Here is an 18,458-nt window from a genome sequence, read left to right as displayed (position 1 = left end):
GGTCTGAGATGCGCTAGGTTCTGGGGCCCAAGATGCACTAGGCTTTGGATTATCTCATTTGCATGCTTTCTCCATCTTCACTACTAAAGGGAATATTTTCGCAATTTCCAGGGTCTCCAAAAGTATCCCACCAAATGACATAACCCTGGTCACTCTCCAGTTCCCAGGGAAGACCTCACCCAGAACGTTTTCAACAAATAAGAATCTGATATATGCTTGAATATGTACAAAGAAGCTTCAAAGCATGTATTTTAGTAATCTCTTCTGAGATGTGACAATCCTGTGTCTCATTCACTTACCAGCCCACTAATTTTTCAGGTCTTTACTGTGCGGTGGGCACTGTGAAGATACCAGGGACCAGGTAGATGAGTCCTATACTTGAGTGAGTGAATTTTTTCCCATTTGAGAAGGGAAATAATATAAGGAAAGTAAAAATCAAGGTCCCAAAAAAGGAAAATTGCAGGGCTGATACAGAAGATGAGGCATAAGCCCTTACCATGGAGGGGGTTAACATTTAGGCATGGGTTAGGTGTTCCTGGCCGAATAAACAGCATGTGCAAAGGCTCTGGGGTGAAATAACTGTGTTCCTTGAACCCCACTTTGAGAACTGCTGTGGGAGAGCTAAGAGAGGTAGAAAGGGCCAGTTCCTATGAAGCCCTGTAGGCGTGGTCAAGACCCTGAATGGGTTGGGAGAGCGCCTGCAAGCTCGAGTGGGAAGATGGCCCAGTCTGACCCAATTTTCAATACATTGTCTTGCTTGGGTGGAGGATGGATTAGAGGAAGAAGTAGATTTGGAGTCGCGGGCAGTAAATTTATTTTCTCTCATTGTGGTTTGAGAGAGGAGCCATGTTCACTTTGGGGCTTGTGTAGAAAGTCTGAGAAGAGACTGTGCTTCCTGGGTCCGGGCAACCTCATCTACTGGAGAGGTGGTTTGGTCAGATGCAGGACAAATCTTGTGCTGTAATTTCCCCTTGGACATGGATTTCAAGTGCCGCATTGCTCCAGACTTCGGTCGGCCTGCATCTGTATGGCTCACCAGCAAGGCTTCAGCTGCTGCTTCGTGTTTTCTCAAACCCTCATGCGCCCCACGAGCAGAAGCTAAGAGAACCCGAGCGCGCGCCCCCACAGGTCCCAGGAGAAAGTGACGGGCGGGGATGGCAGAGTTCCGGCCCCCCATCGCCTCTGTGTCTCATCCAGGCGCACGGACGGCTTATTTCCTGGGCCATTTAAAATAGATGAGGAACTGTGGGGCTCCCTTGAACGGATACTTGGGCATTAAGCTCCATAAAGTCTTGCGCCTGACTCTGAACCGCGTGCACGCACGCATGCCCGCTGTCGTGCTCCCTCCGCGCTCTGTCCGGGTCCGCCCGGGGTCTGCGCGCGGCGGCTGCGCAGTTCCGCCCACGAGCAGGGCACCGCACCACCGAGCGCAGGCTTGCTTACAAGGTTCAACAAAACGGCTCTCAGTCATGCTCTGTTGTGCGGCTGTCCCTACTACAATGAAATTTTAATAATACTGGGGAAAATGCAATTTTGTGTTTAGTTCATACATGAATGTAGGTGTTTTGATATAGGAGGGGTGTGTGTGTGTGGTTCTTCCCAGTAAATACTACATTTATTTTTAATGCACAGGCTTTATTGAAAGACAGACTTACAATTAAATGTTAATATACCAGTCTCTAGAGGATATTTTGAACAGAACCTTTGATATTTTAATGTAGACACAAATAGATATATATTCAATATAAATATGCAATAAATACGTATGATATACAGAGGAATAAGGGAACTTGTTTTAGATAAATGCTCTTAAGTTCATTATAAAAAATTGTGAATAAAAGTAAAGAATGTACTCCATATATTCCAGTTTGGGGGGTCTCTGCGGTATGTTGTTTGAAAAGAAGAACTTTGGGGGTGGAGGGACCAGGGAGTGTCATGGTACTGAACGCCTCTGGCCAGAGCAGGTGCATCTGGTGAATTGTGCGCAGGGCACGCCCACAGAGCTGTGTGACTTATTTTCGGCTGGCTCTCAGGGCTTTGGCCCCTCTCCCTTCCCAACTTATTTTTATTCCCTAGGGCTTGTCCCCTCTGCACTCGTGGCTCCTTCCCGCCTGTCCCCTTCTCTGGCCGCGGTGGCTGGCTCTCGGTGGCCCATCGGCACAGGCTGATTGGGAGCCGAGCTGGGTAATAAGCAGCCTTCAAGCAGCCAGCCCACACGCGCCTCCTAATTAAGCCCTGATGGTTGTGTTGTCGGCAAAGGAGAGAAAATGGCTTTGTTCTCCCATCCCCAGGCTTGACTGCCGTCCGCTCTCACCTGGATTCGACCCATTCCGCATTGTGCCCGTGATTGCAGCCGGCGGTAATTGCAGGCCTGGCGGATGACATTTCCACGCGGCGCACTCTGTGCGGCTCCAGGGAGCTGGCAGAATTGATAGCTGGGGAAGCTCATCAAACGTGGATTTAGTAAATGCCTGTGAGAAAGTGGGAGCCCACGACCAAATATCAGAGCTTCTCCTCTGACATTTGCTTTCACATCAAGGACCACTGCCTACAGCCTGTTTACCTTCCGCCCGCAATCCAAAAAAGTCTAGATTTCGTGATGATGAATTGCTTTTTAGGTTCATTAAGGCCAGGTTGTGTAATACTTTTTAAAAAAAATCTTTATTTTCTGCTTCTCAAAAGAGAGGATCAGAAGCAAATAAAAAATACATAAAAGTGACTTCTTTTTGGTCAGGAGATGATGCAGTTACTTTATTTTGTCTATAAAGTGCATTGCGTAAACTTGTGTTCAACTTTTAAGTTGTCATAATTGAATTCTATGATGCATATTTGAACTCACTGTTTAAAGGAAACTTTTGGGGGTGCCTGGGTGGTTAAGTGTCTGACTCTGGATCTCAGCTCAGGTCTTGATCTCAGGGTCCCAAGTTCAAGCCCCATGTTGGGCTCTGTCCTGGGCATAGGGCCTACTTAAAAAAAATTTTAAAAATTAAAGGAACGTTTTAATCATGGTCTCCTGTGACTTAGAGCTGGTAGGGCTGTAGAGGTCATTTGGTTGAACTTGGTGTGTATACATGAAAACAGTTGCTCAAGGAGATAGAACATTTGTCCAAGAGCATAAAGTTCATAAGGAGCAGAACCACAAGCAGGACCCCATGTCTCTGCAGTGCTCGAGCGAGCCCCCGCATCACCTGTATTCTCGTGCCTTGGAGATGACTGTCCTGGATCTTACATGGAGTTTTCCCACACAAGCATCACATCTGCTCAGGGGACTCACTATCGCTCCTGCTGTTACCACGCCCAGAAACAGCCGGCCCTTCATCTCCCGATGGTTCCTGTCTGCTGTTTGTGCATCACCAAGATGCGCTGCCCGGACCCCACGTGCTCAGATCTGGGTCAGATGCCACTGTGTGGCCATGGGCGGCCAGTCACTTACCTGTCCTTACCCTCAGGTTTTCCATCATAGAAAGAAATCTTAAGTATGTGATAGTACTAACGGGTTGTTATTTTTTAAAACTTTGACTCATTGTCATACAAATTTACTCAAAATGTATTTACTCAAGTTTTTCATTTTTTATTATACAAAAGGACTTTAATTATAGGAAATCATAAGATAAGCATTTTCACAGACATATTTATCAACAAAAGGTAAACACACAGAATGCGGTCTGTTACCACTCACCCGCTTTCCAAACCGAGAACGTAGGGAACAGCTGATGGGGCTCACGGGGCACACAGAAAAGGGCCGTGGGCACATCTTCCTAGGTCCCTGCTCAGAGTGGCCTCCGCAGACCCCTCTGCAGAGCCCACACTGCCCTCCACTTGTCCCTGTTCCCTCCCTGACGGCCCATGGGGCACCGTGGCCCCAGGGCAGCGGCATGGTTGATGGGTCCCTTTAAAGGATCTTGACCTGGCTGGGGGCCAGGTGAGTTCACCTTCCTTGAAGAATTGGCGTCTCATAGACCTGGGTGTGCTGTACACTTTTACCTACTAATCCAGTACATTTACTCCTCTGGACGTTTCTTCATTTTTGTTTCATTTGAGAGTCACTGAGGTTGGTTACTTTCACATGGTGGGCTTTTTTTTTTTCTTTTTCCGATTGGATTCGTCTATGAGTTGATGGACAAAGGAGCCAAATCACTTTCAAGTGCCTGCTTTGCCTCCCCACAGAGTAGCCCCCAATTATTTTAACTGAACAGTCTAGCCATTCAAATAGTGGGATATCCACAGGCAGAAAGGGCGTCTTTTACTAAGTTGTTTTGTTAGAAAGACCATTGACACAGGTTGGCCTTGCTTAACGTACAGATCTCTTTATCAGCAAATAATGGGCAAAGTGGGGCTCTGTTTGCACCGCAGTCCCTGGTATTTGTTTATGGTGTAGATTTTACAGTCTCTCAGATCAGATGTAAGACTTTAGTTCTTCAGGGTAGAATTATATAACAATCTGTTTATTGTAGATTTGGATTCTATGATGTTTAAACCAATATCAAGTGAAGTGTTAGCAAGTGGAGAGCCCAGGAAGGACTGGAGGATTTCCCCTTCTAGGATGCAGCAGGGGGAGCAGGGCTGGGGAGGGGTCAGTGCAGACTCCCGCGTTGTTACTGCACCCAGGCCAGTGGTGCAAGTGTATTGCACGTGTGTCTGTGCTGAGCAGGTGGGAAATCAGCTGTGGACTCATTTCCAAGACACAGGTCCGTGGCCTTTGCCCCATCATCTGACCATCAGGATCCATATTTCTTTGGCATTGTACATACTATCTTGGCAAAAGGGTTGAAGAAAAATACCTTTCCAGTAAGGAATGTGGGATTCAGGAAAGCCTGGAGTTCATTCCTCCCACACGTGGGCACCAAGCGGTTGGATATATTTGTTTGCACACAGTACAATTTATTGTGAGTCATTCATCTTTGTATAGAGCTTTTAAAATACAAGGAAGTACGAGAAAGCATAAAATACAGAGTGACTAGTAAATTTTAAGAGTACATAGTTATTATATAAACTCTATGTGTTAAAAATGCCCAAATCCCCACTACCTTCAGTCCACTTGCTATTGTTTCTTTTTTAAAGTGATATTTTTATAAAGAATCAGAGAGAAACATGAGTGAACTGCCTATCAGGGACCACTATGGACTGAATGTCTGCATCCCCCAAAGGTCATCTACTAACACCCTAAGCCCCAGCGTGCAGGTGCTTGAAGCAGGGCCTGTGGGGGCTGATGAGGTGGTGAGGGTGGGGACCATGTGATGGGGGTCCTGCTCTGACAGGAAGAGTCGGGAGCTGGCTCTCTCTTGCTCTCTTTGCCAGGCGAGGGTGCGCTGACGAGACAGCATGTAAGCCTGCCCATCTGCAGCCTGAGCGGGTTGAGGCCAGAACAGGACAGAAAACTGTTCTGGATGCTCGGGAGCTGGCTGTTGACTGATTATGAGGAAAGCATACAATATGGCAGGCAAGTCCTAAATGCTAGAGCTGTGTCCTCTTAATCCTCTGATGGCCCTTCTAAGGGAGAGACACCTGCTAACACCCTTCCCATTCCGCAGGGGGCAAAACCCATGCCCAGAAACTCGAGAAGCTTGCTCCAAGTCACCAGGTGTTGACAAGGTGGGCCGTGCCCCAGTGTCTGCTCCCAGAGCCTAGCAGGAAAGCACTGAGCTCGGGGTCTCTCGGCACAGTCCCTCTGGGCCCACCACAAACCCCAGAAAGAGAACAGGGCTTCCATCCCCACAACCTGCTCTGGGATGGCCTGTCCACGCCCTGGGGACACATCTGCCCCTTGGGGCTGTATGCAGGCTAGAATCCAGATCATCGCTGCTCGGAAGGGGAGATGTTTTATTGATCAAATCATCCCATGAAACAGTCTCATTTATTTCAAATTTAAAAACATACTACTTTGCCACCTACGCTTGTCATTGCATAATTGATACATGTATGACGTGCCCTCACATAAGAATGGACCCAGTGGGGTGGAGGCCTGTGCTCTGTCCACACCCTCCCCCTCCCCTTCCCTACACCCACCATGTCTTTGAGCACTTGCATGCTTTAAACCTGCAAATGTATCTAGCACTTGCCCGTCATTTTTAGTAATTACATATTTAATAGCATCATATCATTATAATTCATTTGTGATTCCCCTATCGATGGATATTGGCAATGTTTCTAAATTTTCAAATGTGGACCACCTTAGCTCTTTCCATGTTGTTCAGATTACTTCCCCCCTCCCCTCCTCCTCCCCTCCCCCTCCCCTTCTTTTTCCCTATTTCCCGATTCCTTTCTCTTTTTCTCTTTCTTTCTTCCTAATAATATCAAGAAGATATTATTAGCTAAAGATATAACATCCATAGACATTTTTAAAATAAAATTTATGAAACAAGAATTTTACTTTTGCCCATTTCTGCAGATTTTAGCTATGTTTCCATGCAGTTTTTCCCCAGAAATATTGATTTTTACCTCATCTTATGGAGAAACTTCTGACCTAGTCACCACTTTGCAGGGCCCTCAGGTGGAGCGTAGTTTCAGAAACGCGAAGTATGACTCTCTTGGAGCTCTGCGAACAAAGAGCTTTCTCACTTCCGTGGCTAGGAGTTCACGGCAGGAGGTGTGAGACGGCAGTCTGCGCCCTCAGCCCTCCCGCGGCAGGTGCACAGTGCCCTGAGCCCACGGCCCCTCCGAGGACTGCAGGTGGCCCCTCCACATGCCCAGCCCTCTTAGCCCCTCGGGCTTCCCTCTGTTCCCACGGCAACGTTTCTAAACCGGCCATTCCCTGCCCAACGCCTGTGGTGGTTCCCTGCGTCCCTGGATGAGGCACGGACCCTTGGGGACCTAGTGTCCAAACATGCGTGTTCTCTTCCTGTGTCCCCTGTTTCCTCCCAGGCAACGTCCCCTGTCCCTTGTCTCACGGTGCTCCACACCCCTCCCAGCTCCGCCTCCATCAGTCCTAGAACTCCCAGCTCCAACCGCAGACCCAGTTCTCCTGCTTGGGAGCCCGAGCGTGCTGTGCACACCTCCACGGGGGTGCTTCGGAGGGGGCCGATGACCTGGGCGTGAGCCCTTCTCCTGCGGGCCCCACAGGGTCCAGCTCTGTGCGGGCTGGCTCCTGAGCTCTTCATCTCCGGTCCAGTCTCCCTTCCTGCCTCTGGCGGCTGAGCTGGTTCTGGAATGCTCTTCTGAGCTGGTGCATTTGGCAGCCAGGGGTTCCCAAGCCCTCCTCCTTCCATGAGATCCAAGGGAGATTTCCACAAGCCCGTCGCCAAATAGAGAAGGGAACAGGTGTCTCTGGTTAGTGCCGAAGATGCCACCTGCTGTGCTTTGTGTCCAGGCAATCACGTGCTTCTGAGTCTCCAACACCATATGAAATCATAAGGTATTTGTCTTTCTCAGACTTATCTCACTTAGCATTAAAACCTCTAGGTCTATCCGTGTTGTTACAAATGGCGAGATCTCATTCTTTTTTATGGCTGAGTAATATTCCATGGGTATATATACCACTTTTCTTTATCCACTCATCTATTGATGGGTACTTGGGTTGCACTGATAATTTAGCTATTGTAAATAATGCTACAGTAAACATAGGGGTATATGTATCTTTTTTAAATTAGTGTTTTCATTTTCCCATCTAGTACTGCGATTACTAGATCATAGAATAACTTTATTTTTAACTGTTTGAGGAATCTCCGCACTGTTTTCCAGAGTGGCTGCACCAGCTTGCATTGCCACCAACAGTGCGTGAGGGTTCCCCTTTCTCCGCATCCCCGCCAACACCTGTTGTTTCCTGTGTTGTTGATTCTAGCCGTTCTGACGGGTGTGAGGTGGTATCTCACTGTGGTTTTGATTTGCATTTCCCTGATGATGAGTGATGTTGAGCATCTTTTCATATGTCTGTTGGCCATCTGTGTATCCTCTTTGGAAAATGTGTATTCAGGTCCCCTGCCCATTTTTAATGGAATTATTTGTTTTCTGGTGTTGAGGTACAGAAGTTCTTTACATATTTTGGATTTTAACCCATTTTCATATGTATCATTTGCAAATATCCTCCCCCATTCAGTAGGTCGTCTGCTCATTTTGTTGCTGGTTTCCTTTGCTGTGCGGAAGTCTTTTCTTCTGGTGTGGTTCCACTCGTTTATGTTTTGGGAGGGTCTTTTTCATCACTTGGGAAGCAGTTAGTTGGAAGATATACTCACACAGAGGAATCCCATTTCTCAGCTTGTGCTTTCCTGTGAGTTCCCTGTCAATGAGATGGCTGCGAGTTTTAGAGAGCCATCCTTGGCATTTCACCTTGAGAAGACAAAGCATTTCTACTCAGCAGTCTGTCAAAAACAAAGGTTGCTAAATGTGCCCACGCCCCTTAGTGTTAGAATTTTCTGGTTGGAACATGAGGCCTTGGTTTAAGTTGAACTAATAACATATTTAAGTCACAATCTACAATCACGACCTTGACAGACAGTAATTATAGATATTCTAAGAGGGGGCTTGTTGCTCCAATTCTGACTTTCTACCCAAGGGTCCCCTGCAAATTTTGTGGAGTTCACCAAGCAATTAATAGCATGATTCAGTGCATGGCATTGCTGTGTCTCAGAAACACCAGGAGTGAGAAATATTCTCCCAAGTGTGCACATACACGGACATCAAGTTACCTCCTTGCCACATGTACTCACGAGACAGATGACTGATTCAAACAAATCTGTGCTTGAGCCTTGTCTTTCCTGGACAACCTGTCCATCTTCTGAAGGATGATGTTATGGTCTGAATGTCTGTGTCCCCCTAAAATTCATAGGTGGAGACCGAATTCCAAAGGTGATGCTGTTTGGAGGTGGGCCTTTGGAGATGATCAGGTCATGAGGGTGGAACCTTCATGAATGGGACTGGTGCCCTTGGGGAAGGCCCTGGAGCGCCCTCTCACCCCCTCCCGTGTGAGGACACAGCAAGTCGTCTGCGACCCAGACAAGGGGCCTCGCTGACCCTGCTGGCATCCTGACTGTGGACTACCAGCCTACAGAGCTAAGCAACACATTTCTGTTGTTTATAAGGCACCCAGTCAGTGGCATTTTACTATAGCAGGCTTAACAGACTGGGCAAACGGCTCGTATTTTTCCAATTGATCTGTAACTATGTAGGAGTCCCTAATAATGTGGGTACTAGGCTAGACACCATGAGGAACCCACAGAATAGTAAGCATCTTCCATAAACATCCTGAGTAAACATCTTATTAAAATTCATTCCTTTAAGGAATTGCCTCTCTCCTGGCCTCTGGTGATGCAAAGGCAAACAGATACAACCCCTGCCTCCAAGGCACTTACTACTTTTTATTACAGTAACAACAGCAGCAGGGGCAGCAAAGAGAAGGAGGGAGCCCGCTATGTCAGGCGAGATGTGCGCACCACAGATGCTCCCAGCACGTGACCTACCACGGTTGGCTGCAGGGTGGCCCTGCCCTGCCTCAGAGGGTGTGGCCCACCGAGGACTGGAGGGATCTGGGCAGTCTCTGAATAGATAAATGGTGGGATTTGATAAAAGCGTTGGGAAATCTGTGCTATTTATTTACTTATTTTTTAAATAATTTCCTTGACAGTGGTCTTGGCAATGAATTTTTTTATTATGTTATGTTAATCACCATACATTACATCATTAGTTGTTGATGTAGTGTTCCATGATTCATTGTTTGTGCATAACACCCAGTGCTCCATGCAGTACGTGCCCTCCTCAATACCCATCACCAGGCTAACCCATCCCCCCACCCCCCCTCCCCTCTAGAACCCTCAGTTTGTTTGTCAGAGTCCATCGTCTCTCATGGTTCGTCTCCCCCTCTGATCCCCCTTCACTCTTCCCCTCCTGCTATCTTCTTCTTCTTTTTTTTCCTTAACATATAATGTATTATTTGTTTCAGAAGTACAGATCTGTGATTCAACAGTCTTGCACAATTCACAGCGCTCACCATAGCACATACCCTCCCCAGTGTCTATCACCCAGCCACCCCATCCCTCCCACCCCCCACCACTCCAGCAACCCTCAGTTTGTTTCCTGAGGTTAAGAATTCCTCATATCAGTGAGGTCATATGATACATGTCTTTCTCTGACTGACTTATTTCACTCAGCATAACACCCTCCAGTTCCATCTACGTCGTTGTAAATGGAAAGATCTCATTCCTTTTGATGGCTGCATAATATTCCATTGTGTATATATACCACCTCTTCTTTATCCATTCATCTGTCGATGGGCATCTTGGCTCTTTCCACAGTTTGGCTATGGTGGACATTGCTGCTGTAAACATTGGGGTGCACGTACCCCTTCGGATCCCTACATTTGTGTCTTTGTGGTAAATACCCAGTAGTGCAATTGCTGGATCGAATGGTAGCTCTATTTTCAACTGTTTGAGGAACCTCCATACTGTTTTCCAGAGGGGTTGCACCAGCTTGCATTCCCACCAACAGTGTAGGAGGGTTCCCCTTTCCCCGCATCCCCGCCAACATCTGTCGTTTCCTGACTTGTTAATTTTAGCCGTTCTGACGGGTGTGAGGTGGTATCTCATTGAGGTTTTGATTTGGATTTCCCTGACGCCGAGTGATGTTGAGCACTTTTTCATGTGTCTGTTGGCCATTTGGATGTCTTCTTTGGAAAAATGTCTGTTCATGTCTTCTGCCCATTTCTTGATTGGATCATTTGTTCTTTGGATGTTGATGTTGAGTTTGATAAGTTCTTTATAGGGCGCCTGGGTGGCTCAGTTGGTTAAGCGACTGCCTTCGGCTCAGGTCATGATCCTGGAGTCCCAGGATCGAGTCCCGCATCTGGCTCCTTGCTCAGCAGGGAGTCTGCTTCTCCCTCTGACCCTCCCCCGTCTCATGCTCTCTCTCTCTCTCTTTCTCTCAAATAAATAAATAAATAAAATAAAATAAATTTTAAAAATTAAAAAAATAAGTTCTTTATAGATTTTGGATACTAGCCCTTTATCTGATATGTCATTTGCAAAAATCTTCTCCCATTCTGTCAGTCGTCTTTTGGTTTTGTTGACTGTTTCTTTTGTGTGCAAAAGCTTTTTATCTTGATGACATCCCAATAGTTCATTAAATCTGTGATATTTAAATAGAGGGAAAGATGGTATGAGAAAGTGGCCTCTGTATTGGAGGGACACTGAGAAAATGTCTTAGATGAAAGGTCCCATGGGGCAATAATGAGACTCAAGACTCAAGAGACAGTTGTAACCAGCCTCATACACTGGGGGGTCAGGCCAAGGGGACAGTTTGCATTTCTAGCTCTGCCTCTTACGAGCTGACCCAGGGCCTCTGAACCGCAGTTCCTTCACCTGTAATGGGCATAATTTACAAGTTTGTATGTGAAACACTTTGAACTTTATATTGTGATTCATGGGCAGTGGTATAACAATAATAACTGCTGTTATTATTGAATGGATTTTTTATTGAGCAGAGGTATGGCATTATAGAAGCAAGAGAAGCTGGGATGGGGGAGAGGAGGAACAGGGTTAGGGCGGCAGGTGGGGAAGTGAACTCAGCTAAGGGGTAATTAGGGTCTGGGCCAAGGGGTTTCCCAGGAAGAAGGATGGCAGGGGATGTCTCTGTGTCTTCTGGGGTTAATTTGTGCATTGCCTTTTGGAAAGCTTTGATTTCAGTAAGAATCACTTGTTTCACCGACGGTCAAAGAAAATAAGCCTGAAAGCCTTAGTAGGTGGAGGTCACCCCTTCTGGGGCCAAATCCTGCAGCTGCCGATATCCCAAATTCACATACCAATGCAGAACCCCAAATACTGCTCTGTGGCTGAGGCTGATCTTTACCATTATATGCCGCATTAAAAGTTATTCATCCACATGCTGTGGCAACTCAAGCTTGGGATTGTTACTAAAAGGAACTGAAATTAAGTCTTAGATTTCTCTAGAACAGCTCTTGAGTAGCTGGGGAAGGGAGCTGAGAACAGTCCACCTGAGACATTGCCCTGGATCTGTCTTACTTTCCACAGAAACTGGGCAGGTTACTGAGCTTTTCCAGATGTTAGCACCCAAGTCTAAAAATGGAGGGTTTTGACTAGGCCAAACGCTCATTAAAGTTACTTCTAGTTCTAATGTCCACTGACTCCAGAAGCTGTTCTAGCTCGCGGCATTTGTTGCTGGGGCTGTGCCTTCGGTGACAGATTTTTAGTGTTCATCAGCGGCCGCAGGCTCAGCGGACCTGACCAGGTAGAGAGTGCTGGGGCGATGGCTGCTGGGGGCCGCTGGGCGGCCTCTGGTGGGCCGCTGGTGTCAGAAGCAGCTCTCTCCTCCCTGATATAGCACTGATTGGCCTTTGTTTTAATTGCCTCCATCTTCATTTGCTTTTCTATATCATTTTGCTTAATTTGGAAGAATTTTTTTTAATGAGCTTGAATGATCTAATTGGGCCTAAATGTGATTTCCTTATAGCATTGTTTATTGGTGTGTAAATAGTCAGCAGATCCCAGAACAAGTTATACATACAGTGGGAAGCAACAAATGGTTTTGGGAGGAGTTCAAGTTGCTCGTAATTATTATGGGACCTTGGAAGTACAAGGTCCTGAATTTATTTATTTAACCTGAATTTATTAATCATTCTTTATAACAATTGATACATAACTTTTGAAAATACTAATAGATATAAGAAATCGTATTTTTAGGGGTTTTTTTGGTTACATACGTGTTACATGAGTTTGCTTTTGCAATAAACTATTAAACAACTGGAAGCATATAAGATAAAAAGTGAAAATCCTTTTTAGTCTTCAAAATCCCACTCTTTTTCCAAAGATGATCCCAGTTAGCCATGGATATGTACACATTCCAGGTGTTCTTCTACGTATCGACATACATGCGTGTGACGGGTTACAGATTGGCAAAGGTGTGTGCAGGTGGGGTTCACTGTACACGCTGTTCTATAGCGTTCTGTTGACACTTTGCTCTTCATCGCGGTGACCCTGTCCCTTCAACCATACAGACCAATCCTACACTGTTACTTGTAATAATCTAACCAGTCCACTGCAGACAGTTCTCCAGTTTTGATCGTCCGCAATACTGCATGGTCGTACGTGTATCTGTGTTAGATGTGACTACAATGTTTGGTGGTTGCTGGGAGCTGTAATCGTCAGGCGAGGGTCACACATCTCAGATTGTCACACACCCTGTCCATTTCTGTAGGGCGTGGTGTTCCCATCACCGCCATGCAAGCCTGTGTGAGTTTCCCACCCCCCGTGGACAGGTGTACCTACCAATACCCTGTCCTTGGCATCGGGGTCCAGCTAGCTCTCACTAAAAGCCCACAATGGGAAAGGAGTTTCCTTTCCAATGAGGTGGTGGCTTCAGATATGGGTGTAAGCGTGGGAATACCTAGTAATCAGAAGATAGCTGGAGACATTCCGAGGAGCCGTCCTGCACAGAGAATCCACAGGAAATACTAAGGTTGTACACAAGGTAGAGTTGGACCTTCTTAATTCTCAAAAATACATGGCAACACTCAAAAGGATGGAGTTTTGGGGCAAATATGTAACAGTTTAAATGGAAAATGCATGATGAAGAGGTGCATCAACATTTTTAAAAAATGACAAGCAGGAAGATTTCAAGACCTGCGTGCGTTCTGATGTCCCGTGAGTCCATCTGGAGAGACCCTTGTCCGCTCACTGACCTGTCCGTGTTCCGTCTTACCTTCCTCGTCATCTTTGTCTCCTGATGATGATCTCTTGTTTTTCTCTGAAAAACTGAAAATGGACCTAAATTTCTAAAACAAAGAATAGAAGCAAGGGAGTGGATTTACTAAAATATCTTGAATTTGGCACAAAGGGAAACAATTCCTGTATTCAAGCAGGAAGGATTGATGGAGAGCCTACTATGTACAAGCAATTTACTCCTCTCCACGCCATCCCTGGGGGGTGGGATCTCATTCTATGAACAGGGACAGATGAGGCAGCTCGGGGAGGAGGCGGGCAGCCGCAGGGAGCATCCGCGGAGTCTGTGACCCCTACAACACACTAGTCTCTTCACACTCAAGCACACCGAAGTCCTTTTAAAGACAGGTTTTCCTGTTCAGAGAATATTGAGCATGGGTCCAGGAGAGCAAACAAAACCAGGTCATTGGACTTTGGATTCATTCCTGGAGACTCACCTGAGCCTCTGTGTCTGCTCGCTGAGAAGGATTTACCCCTACCTGCCTTATGAGGAATTGTCTGGCTCCTATTGTTCAATGTTGTAAGTCTGAGGAGGAGCACTGTCAAAACATGTCCCTCATTTTTTAACCAATCTCACATAGAACTTTTAGGGAGAAAAAAAGGCAAGAGACATTTCCTCTGGTAGATAATCCTGTAACAGTGACTCAGATTGCCAAAGAGACACCTGCATGTGTCATTTAAACACAACTGAGTTAATCAGAAGGTCTCTCTGACATTAAGAAACCTCAGGAAAGCAAAGACACAGGGACCGGACCCCCAAACCCAAGGGGCTGGCACCTGCTGGGGACATCCCGGTGGAAGGGCAGGTGCACCCGGGCAAGAGGTCAGTGCCCTCCTGTGGTCGGGATGTCCTGCAGCAGAAAGGCATTTGTAGGGTGATTCCTGGGGCCACTTAGCCACCATTCAAAGGTGTAGATGGTACACCCACTCTATAAACAAACTTAGTGAGTACACGAAACAGGAATGGTGCTCTTCTCCTGCAAACAGTTCCCTGGCCGGGAATTTATATCCAGTGGCAGAGCAAGGCAGGGGAACTCCAAGTATTTGGGCTTTGGGGAGTCAAAGGAAGTGCTTTTCATTTTTATCCTGGCCCTATAATTGTCTGAGAGAGAACCTGAATTCAGAGAGGTTCGATGACCCCAAAATGTTCATACCAATATTGGCTAAGATGGCTCTTGCTTATCCAGAAATAATGTATAAGCATGACAGTCTGTAGGTTCACTAATATTGCATGAACATAATTATTATCTTTTAAAGCATTATATTATGATTTCAAAACCAATAATATCAAGCTTCTATGTAACTTTCTTAGTAGGATCTGGTGGAAAGAGCAGGCATGGGTTTCAGAAAGTCAAAATAGTGGAGCCTGGATTGCAATAGCCACTAAGCACACGTTTGTCTTCAACAGCCCTGTGTCCAGCTGCTGAGTACCTGTATGTGCTCCCAGCTCCATCTTGCAAGGGTGAGGGCTCTGAACGCTGAGCTTTAGTGACCAGAGTGCAAGGCTGAGGATGCAGGAGACATTGCTGTTCATCCCAGACGGATGCTCACCTCCAAATCTAGATGGTCGGAAGGTGGTGTGTCTGGTGCGAGGAGGTATGGGGGGCACTTGCTTCTGTCACATAAAAGTTAAGTTTACAAATCATACTGTAAGTAAAAGAATGGTTCGTGTTGAGAAGGATTTCCTGCATTTATATTATGTGTGCACGTGTGTGCATGCATGTGGGCATGTGTGTGTACGTGCCTACCTATTTGTGTGTGTTTTGAGTATTGGCGGTCAGGAAAAGACCATAAAACACACTGTTCTCCTCAAAGATTTTCTAGTATAGATGGCTTTGGGTTGCTATAAATAAAACCACAGGTCATAATTTGTATTAAAAGCTTTACCTGTTTAAAAATGTTACATAAGAACTCCAAACTAATGAGTCTTGACTTTGATACACAGAAAAATACACTTACTCCCATTTTATTTTTCAACCTTGATTTTTCAGGGTAATTTTGAAACCTTTCTAGCTCCGTGTGCATATTTCCAAATTATTCTGTTCTTTATGTGTTTGTTTTGGTAAATTCTTATTAGGGAAAATAATAACATTGGTTATGGTTGCATTTTATTGGCTGCCTGTGAATTTCCTAGGAAACTGCGTCTTATCTTATTTCACACCCCACCTGCCAAGTATGCTGAGTATCTCCTTTATTGTGAGGTAACACGCAGGAAGGGAAGTACAGTATCTTTTAGAGGATTTATGGTAATGCTGCAGAATGTAGCTGATGGTAAACAGCGCGGAGCCCTCGGGGTCTCTTCATTTGCCTGACACACTTCACTGCTGCCCATTAACACTTCTCTGTTATTTGCCATAGACTCAATTTAATGAGCGTCTCTGAATTTGGAGGTTTGCACCAGAAACAATAGCTTTAAAACAAGACACCTAGCTCTCTCCACTTTCTGATATTCTGTCCATCTTTTTTTTAAACAAAATAAATTCTCTCTTTGACAGTGTAGTTTGAAATGACCTGGATATTTTCTTTTCCAATTAGAATAGTCAATAATTCCTAATCCTGAGACAATATTGCAGAAAACCCAAATAGAGAGTTAATAAATTCAAAATTTTCATTAATGAAGATAACGTCTTTTGTGTTCTTCCCCTAAAATAAAATTGAGTTGACATCTAGAAAAACCCTTGTCATCAACAGACTGTGTTTTGTTATGAGTGAAATCATATTATTTCCAAGAAACAGTTACACATCTCAAATATTTCTCACTTATTAAACTGTTTCTTAATTGCATCGAAGTGTTAAAAAGGCAATAATCTTACAAATTGGCTGGTAATTGGTCAATCTAAATATTACGTGCCCTTAGTTTTACCTTCAAACCTAGAGATGTATTTAAAAACTGTTAAAAATCTTGGATTTCAAAGTAACTTAACTGAATGTTTAAAAGCATTTTCTACTCATCCGTCATGGCCTTTCCTATCAGTTTCTGAGTAAAATCATTACACGCGTCTTCATGAGTGTGTTACTATTATGTATGAGTAACGTACTTTAAATGGAGCTTCCTGTCGTCGGGGCCGCCACACAAAGGAGCAAGTGCCCATCAGCCCCTCCCCTGCAGTTAGTGATGTTGCCCTGTTGTTGTTCTGTCCTCTAGAAAATGAACCCAAGGGAGAAGTGGTGAAGTCACGTCGAGGGGGCGTCTCCGACTCTGACCTACTGAGGAAGCAGATCGGATCCAAGGAGCACCCTGGGCAACTGAGTGCAGGTACCAGCCGCGGCAGCGCTGGGGGGCATGCACAGGGGTCCTGTCTCCTGGGTCCTCCCCATCTGCTGCTCCGACTCACCACTCTTCCCGGTTTCCTGGTGCTTCCTGGCTTCCAGGGGGGGGGGGGGGCAGTTAAAAGTTCTGTTGTATATTGGCTCCCAACAGACAATTCATGCTGACAAGAGCCATTGACAGTTAAATTAGATGATGCATTTGTTATTCTTGCCACTAACACTGCATCGGGTGGGGCAGGCTGTGCGTCCTTCTGAGTGCTGTGAGGTGTCCTGGGGATTGCTGGTGGCGGGAAGTGGTCCTGGGACCCTCGAATGGAAACGCTTCATTTTGAATCATAGCCAAAAAATCCACACTTGCTGCAGAAGTAAGTGCTTTGTAAAGTTCATCAGTTATGGTTTGGAGAGTTGGGGGGAGCGTTGACTGATTGCTGCCCAGGCAGCACATGTATTTTTAGAGAATCTCATAAGCTGGAGGTTGACATGATCGTAAATGTGAGTAAAATCTCGCCTCTGTGAAGTCTCCGCTTCTGAGTGCACACATGGAACTGTTGTCTAAAGCTCTGGTATTATCCTCTCAATGCCCACATTCGGGAGTCCCTCTTACACATGTTGCTTTGCTGGAGAAGACAAAGGTGACTCTGGTGTGATGGTAATTTCTTAGGGCGCTCCGTGAGGGAAGCTCTGGCGCCGTCTAAGGTCCACTGTGCAGGAGCAACACGCCGTCTAAGGGTCACTGTGCAGGAGCAACATGCCGTCTAAGGGTCACTGTGCAGGAGCAATTTGTCCGTCTGCCGGCAACCATTTGCCTGTCTGATGACAGAACTGCTTACCGCTCCACGGAGATTAGGGCTGTTGCTGGTTTCCATATGCTGCCGCCCTGTGGGTGCTGCCATCTTTATGGGCTTTATGAACGAGCGTAATAGGTCACAGTTCTGATTGTTTTCTAAACTCTACCCTTTTCCCTTTCCCTGAAGAACCCATTGCACCCATCAGTTGGGTTTTGGAAAGGCATTATGTTTAATCATCATTTCCCTGGAGTTTTTAAAAACCTACTCACATTGAGCATTAAAGTCCTACTTGACTTTAAAGTCAGTTCAAGTTTCTGGATTGTAGGTGCATCACAGATAGAGGCTGTGTTGTAGTCATAAGCTAAAGAACATTTAATGGAATATTTTGCATGGGTCTAATTTTTAAACGCGGATTCATTGAATTGGCATTTCTGGCTTGGAGTTAAATGTGCACATTGAAATGATGATTATCAGTGCAGTGTCCTATAAAGCATTCAAACACAAATCTCACCATGAATTAGTGAAATGAAACAAATAAGAGTAAGAATAAGCTAGTTTTCAAAGAGAAATCCATGTCTGCACCCAACAGCCTGGGCCTTGCATAGGCTTCTCGGTTGAGGGACAGCAGCTGATGGTGACAAGAGAGATAACGAGACTCCAAGTTCCCAGCCAGCCCTGGTCTCCTGTTTGGACTCTCAGTCACCAGCCCGTGTGTCCGCAGCCATCACCCAAACAGGCC

At 45.8% G+C, this 18,458-nt stretch overlaps 1 protein-coding gene across 16 annotated transcripts in view; it reads left to right on the top strand.

Moving 5' to 3' along the window:
- The window catches only part of MYT1L (myelin transcription factor 1 like), a 419,036-nt gene that overhangs the window by 124,836 nt on the left and 275,742 nt on the right, over window positions 1–18,458 (top strand). For 15 of the 16 annotated variants that reach the window (XM_027623405.2, XM_027623404.2, XM_027623410.2 and 12 more), the window contains one exon: window positions 16,807–16,917. The exons of the other annotated variant lie outside the window; for it this stretch is intronic. The gene's annotated coding sequence lies outside the window, so the exon portion shown is untranslated. The remainder of the gene's footprint in view (window positions 1–16,806; window positions 16,918–18,458) is intronic. 16 annotated transcript variants of the gene reach the window in all.

The sequence above is a fragment of the Zalophus californianus genome, chromosome 8, assembly GCF_009762305.2.
Source record: "Zalophus californianus isolate mZalCal1 chromosome 8, mZalCal1.pri.v2, whole genome shotgun sequence".
Lineage (NCBI taxonomy): Eukaryota > Metazoa > Chordata > Mammalia > Carnivora > Otariidae > Zalophus > Zalophus californianus.
This window is presented reverse-complemented; position numbering and strand designations above follow the sequence as displayed.